Here is a 6,000-nt window from a genome sequence, read left to right on the forward strand (position 1 = left end):
TTAAGAAAAAAGCATCTTTGAATTCTCTCACTCACCTCAACCCTATAGACCAAACAGTTTAATACCAATGAAATGCATAATAGACATATAGCAAAAAACTAGAAAAGTTTTATTTAAATAAAGAACCTAGAACTCTCTTTCTCCTTCTCTCTTCTCCTTTCTCTCCTCACCACCTCTCTTTCTGGAGAAAGACTGGCAGTGCTGGTGTTTATGGGTCTCAGCTATAGCCACTCACAGACCAAGTCTGCACATGGGTTCCAGATTCCCTGGAAAGGACCCCGAAGGCCCCCACTTTGGGTCAGGTCAGACTCACCGTCCACAGGGGCTGCAGCCTAAGCTGAAGCTGTAGTCCTCGGGAAAAGAAGTCTGGTGTGGGCAGCGCCTGTGGCTCAAAGGAGTAGGGTGCCAGCCCCATATGCTGGAGGTGGCGAGTTCAAACCCAGCCCCAGCCAAAACTGCAAAAAAAAAAAAAGAAGTCTGCTGTTTGGAGCAGTGCAGTTCACATTAAACAAAGCTAAGTAACTGTGTGGCGTCCCAAAGCTGAAACGCATTAGTAAGTACATTTGTGTGCACCGGGCCAAGGGTACAGTGCACAAGGGCAGAGGTCAAACAGTTGGAGGCTCTGGCTTAATACCAGTCCTGAATTGTTGTTTAAATGTCACGAATGTCAGCGTTCGTCCTCAAATGGCATTACAGAAGGATTAGTGCCCTAAGCCTTGTTCCAATTTATGGAGAATCAGGGAGAACAATTCTCATCAACTGAGTCCGAAGCAGGAGAAGATTGATTTTCCTTCCCCACTGGGTCTGGCTGTATGAGTTTTCCAGACCCTGCTTCTCCCGGCCCGTATCGTGGATGGAACTGCCAGACCTGCTGGGAGGCCATGTGTGAGCACAGCTTCTGAGAGACTTGTGATTCACTGAGGAACCAACGAGAACAGTCCCGCCCCTCTCAGCCACCTCCCCGGCCAGTGTTCCCTACAGCTGTCAGACCAGCAGTGGCTTAAGCAACAGAACAGGTGCAGGGGCCACCAGCCCAGTTCTCCCAGGACCAGGGCAGGGGGCTCAGAGCATCTCCAGCAACATCCTGGCTCTTCTCTCAACTAGTACAAGGCCCAGGATTCTGCAGCTCTTCCGATCCTTACTAAGGTTTGTTTTTATTAGTTACCTTTAGTAGTGAAGTGTGTCTATTTGAGCTCCTCCCACATACCAAGTGCATTAGACACAGCATCTCATCTCTCTTTAAGGCTCACAGAGCTATAGGAAGTAGTATTGGTAATACTTATTTTATGGCTCACATCTGTAATCCCAGCCCTCTGGGAGGCTGAGTCAGGAGGTTCACTCAGAAGTTCAAGACCAACCTGAGCAAGAGTGGGACCCCATCTCTACTAAAAATAGAAAAATTAGTCAGGCTTAGTGGCAGGTGTCTGGAGTTCCAGCTACTCTGGAGGCTGAGGCAGGAGGATCACTTGAGCCCAGGAGTTTGAGGTTGCTGTGAGCAAGGCTGACAGCATGGTACTCTAGCCTGGGCAACAGAGTGAGACACTGTCTCAAAGAAAAAGTTGTCCTCTCCAGAAGTTTTAAAAGAAGCATCCTGTCCATTATTCTTCTCCTCATTTCCGTCTGATCAGATAACACAAATGAACAATCATATAAATTCCTGTTGTTGGGCCACATTGATGAAGAATAATGCAAAAAACACAGTAAGATTGATGCAGCCTTCCAAATTACAGTGGAGTGTTTAATTCATAATAACTCCCATCATGTTCTGTCACCATAAAGCAAGCCAGTCCCTGCCAGGTGCCAGCAGGATGATGCACCTTCCCGCCCTGAATTACTTGTCTGATCAGCAGTCCTATGAAATGGCCGGTATTGCTCACCCCTTTACAGCAAAAACAATTGTGTCTCCAGGAAGCTAAGTGAGTTTTCCAGAGTCACACACACAGCTGTACAATTCTAAATGGAGGTTCCTGAGTCTAGAACTCTTGCTCTTTTCATAGCATTATCTGGCAGTTCAGCAAAGTAAGTCGTTCATGTGGGAAGGTGCCAAGAAGATCTTTATGGAAAGATGGTCCTCCTGACTGATTTCATCCTGATGACTTGCCCACAAATATGATTTGTCATCATATTTTTAGATTATTATTGAAAGAATTGGAATTTGGTACTAAAATCAACCATCTTGTCATTCCTTATAATTCAGATTTACCATGGTCATTTCCACTATTGATTTCAATAGTTCACACACACACAAACCCTACATGCACACCCCCAAAACAAAAAGCAACTCTCATTTTGTGTTTTTAAGGTTGGATTTAGCTTGTATTTATTTTTTGAGATTTTTTTTTATTAGTTTCCAAGTCTAAGCAAACATCCTCTGCTAAAACTTTTATACAAAGAGAAGTAAAAAACAATGATAATGACAATACACACCCCCCAGACATGACTGGGAAAAGCACAAGTTTGTTTTAAAAGCTTTTGTTCTGAATTTGTGTGCCAAATATGAACATTAGCAAAGAACCTACTACATAGTATCATCTTCTCTGATTTCTCAGGGGAAAAAAGAGAAAATATATTTTTAAGTTAGAGTTCAAATGTATGATGTAAGTGATCAGACTTTTATTCTGATGTCTATGCCAGAAAATTTTGTGTTCCGTTTCTTTTCTCCTTGCTTTCCTATTAAACGTGTGCACCCCTATAAAATGTTTAGGATTCAGTCGGTCCTACAGAGCGAGTGTGTACCATCGCACAGAGTTGCCACTCCACTGACAAGAAATAGAAATAAAGACTGGGAAAGTCTCGAGTGAGGGCAGTGAGGTCCAGAGGCAGTGGTGGCAACAGAGTCCTGGGAAACAAGTGTTCTTGGGCTACAAAAAGGCTTTTCAGTTTGTAACAAAAATCCAATTCACATTACAAATTAACCTATTTTAATAATCTGAAAATGATGTCTACATTAAGCTAGGAAGTAAAACCATTCAATTAAGACATTAAAAATATCAACGTGAACTAAGAACCTTCTGACGGTAAATGTATAATAGCTCTTTTGTTACTTTATTTAAGTCCAGGAAATATTTTGATAGATTAATACCCCAATGAGTAGCAAGTGACATTTTTCTGCACAGTAATACAGCTGGCTTTATTGAGCACCAAACAGAAAATTGCAAAACACCCACTGGATAACAATCTCTACACTGTTACATTGTAGCAGGTGGAATTTCAGCTTGCCAAAGACTCGAAATTAGGAAACTGCTCTTCCAGCTATCTCTAGTCTGCTAACTCTTTATTTGGTGATCTGAAAACTGTAGGAGATTGTCCTTAAGTATGTGATTAGCTCTTGAACCCATCTTTTGTTTTCTATGACATTCCAAAGAAGTCTTTCTTCTGGACAAATAACTCAACAGCACATTGTGAGACGGATAAAGGAGAAGTGATGGAAGATCAGTAAATACAGATCATGAAATTTCTGAAGCTGAATATTGCTTCTGTAAAATTCACCCAAAGGGCAAGAAAGAGAGTTAGTAGATACAGCAAAGAAAGGAGGCCCCTTTACTGGAGAGAATATAATAAAATAGCTAATCTGCACAGGGAGATTGACTTCACTATAGTTATTTTCTTGTACTAAGCTGTCTTGAAATGTTTTAATTTAAATATCACATACCATTAAACAACACAAAGAGTTTTTATCCCTCCAGGACACAAAAATAGCCATGAGTGTTATATTAGTAACTCTGCGGGCCATGAAAGCATGGGCTGTAAAACATTTAATACAGGACCACGGTGGTTCACAACTGAATAATGAGCTGCATGTCATACGAGACATGATGGTTATCTGTGTTGATGAAGTTATAGCTGAGGAATTATTGGCCTCCCTTATCTGAAAGACCAAATGCAGTGTGAGGTCACAGGAGGCAATAATCGTGCAGGAAACTACGCCAAGACAGGAAAAAAATAATACATTCCTCTGAGGATGAGAAACTGATTTATAAAATTCACAATTAGAAAGTACTGCGTATCTGGGTGGTGCCTGTGGCTCAAGGAGTAGGGTGCCAGTCCCATATGCCGGAGGTGGTGGGTTCAAACCCAGCCCTGGCCAAAGACCACAAAAAAAAAAAAAAAAAAAAAAGAAAGTACTGCATATCATTTTAGGTTACCTGAACGGAATTAATCATTTTTAACAACACATTGTATAGGATATTGTTTGCAACAGAAATGAACATTAAAAAATTACCAAACTGCCAAAGTAAGGATCCCTTCAGGGGAATAAGCAAAATAACACGTGAGGTCATTCTCCGCCACTTACATAGCATGGAAAAGTTCAGATCATATATACAACATGATCAATATCAATTAGTTTCATTGCAAAAAGGAATTGACATTTCTTTTTTAGAGACAGAGAGTCTCGCTCTGTCACTCTGGGTAGAGTGCTATGGCATCATAGCTCACAGCAGCCTCAAACTCCTGGGCTCCAGTGATCCTCTTGCCTCAGCCTCCTGACTAGCTGGGACTACAGGTGCGTAGACTCGTTTTTCTATTTTCAGTAGAGATGGGGTCTCACTGTTGCTCAGGCTGATCTTGAACTCCAGAGCTATAGGGATCCTCCTTCCCTGGCCTCCCAGAGAAGGAGGATATGATTACAGGTATGAGCCACGGTGCCAAGCCAGGAGAGGACTCTTGAAGCTACTCCTGAAACCCCTCAGATCAAATGGAATCACCCCAGGCAAAGGGGACAGCAGGGGATTCCTGACCCTGCCAACTGATGGTACCCAGGATTTCCTGAATTCCCAGCCTCTAGTGACTCAAGTGTGGGCTCAAAAAGACTTTGAAGCAGATTGACAGACAGTTCGTATCAACAGCCAGTCCTAGAATGAGATTCCAAGCTAGAATAATAATAAATAATAAAATGTAAAAAATAATAAAGCTAGAATAAAGCCCCTTGCCAAAGTACACCAGCAAAGAAAACGTTTGGAATTCACTAACAACTGATTATAAGGCATAATTTACTACTGTCCTTAAAAACTTAGCAGAGGCGGAAAACACAGCCTGGCTTTCCCAACTTACAAAGGCCTCCCTAGAAAAAGTCCTTTCTTCAAAAAATTCTCCATTCAAAACTCAATTATTAAGTTTAAATGAAAAATTTTTCATGCAAAGCTCTGTACAACATTATCTAAACATTTACAACTGAGGGTTTACAGAGAAGGAAAAGAAAGACTAACAATGGTTATCTCTGAGTAAGATTAAAGGGTGATTTTGATGCATTTTTATTTTTTATTTATGTCCCTAGATGAATATAAGTTCATATTCCCTTTATAATACTAGAGAAATAAAAAAAAAATAGGAAACATTCACAATGGGGATTTCAAGTGCAAATAATAGATGACTTTTCTTTTCTCTCTCTCTCTCTCTCTTTTTTATTGTTGGGGATTCATTGAGGGTAGATGACTTTTCATCCCTGTTTTACTTTTATTTCTGTCTCCTTTTCCAAACACAATTATGTTTCTAACAATTTCCACTTTTCTCTGTGCACTCTTTGGAATGTTCCATTGAGTTCTTAGGTCTCATTTGTTTTTCCTACCACTAGGGGGAAAAAAAGCCTCTGGAGGTTGAGTGTAGTGGCTCATGCCTGTGATCCCAGCACTCTGAGAGGCTGACGCAGGTGGATTCTTTGAGCTCAGGAGTTCAAGACCAGCCTGAGCAAGAGCAAGACCCTGTCTCTACTAAAAATAGAAAAACTAGACAGGAGTGTTGTCGGGTGCCCCTAATCCCAGCTACTTGGGAGGCTGAGCCAAGAGGATCGCCAAGAGGAATCCAAGAGGATTCCTCTGCTTGAGGAATTTGAGGTTGCAGTGAGCTATGATGCCATGGCACTCTACCCAGAGTGACAGAGTGAGATTCTGTCTCAGAATAAATAAATTAAATTAAATTAAACCCTAGATATATATGTGTAGCTGGTGGTGGTGAATAAATCAATGGATATAATTTATACAAAAACTAAGAATACAAAGCAAA

General features: G+C 41.2%; 1 long non-coding RNA gene across 2 annotated transcripts in view; it reads right to left on the minus strand.

Moving 5' to 3' along the window:
- LOC128589007 (uncharacterized) overlaps positions 1-495 on the minus strand; it is a 61,136-nt gene extending 60,641 nt beyond the window's left edge. For both annotated transcript variants that reach the window (XR_008380831.1, XR_008380830.1), the window contains exon 1: positions 314-495. This is a non-coding gene — a long non-coding RNA (uncharacterized LOC128589007). The remainder of the gene's footprint in view (positions 1-313) is intronic.
- Between the last annotated feature and the right edge of the window lie 5,505 nt (positions 496-6,000).

The sequence above is a fragment of the Nycticebus coucang genome, chromosome 1 (genome assembly GCF_027406575.1).
Source record: "Nycticebus coucang isolate mNycCou1 chromosome 1, mNycCou1.pri, whole genome shotgun sequence".
In the NCBI taxonomy this organism is placed as follows: Eukaryota; Metazoa; Chordata; class Mammalia; order Primates; family Lorisidae; genus Nycticebus; species Nycticebus coucang.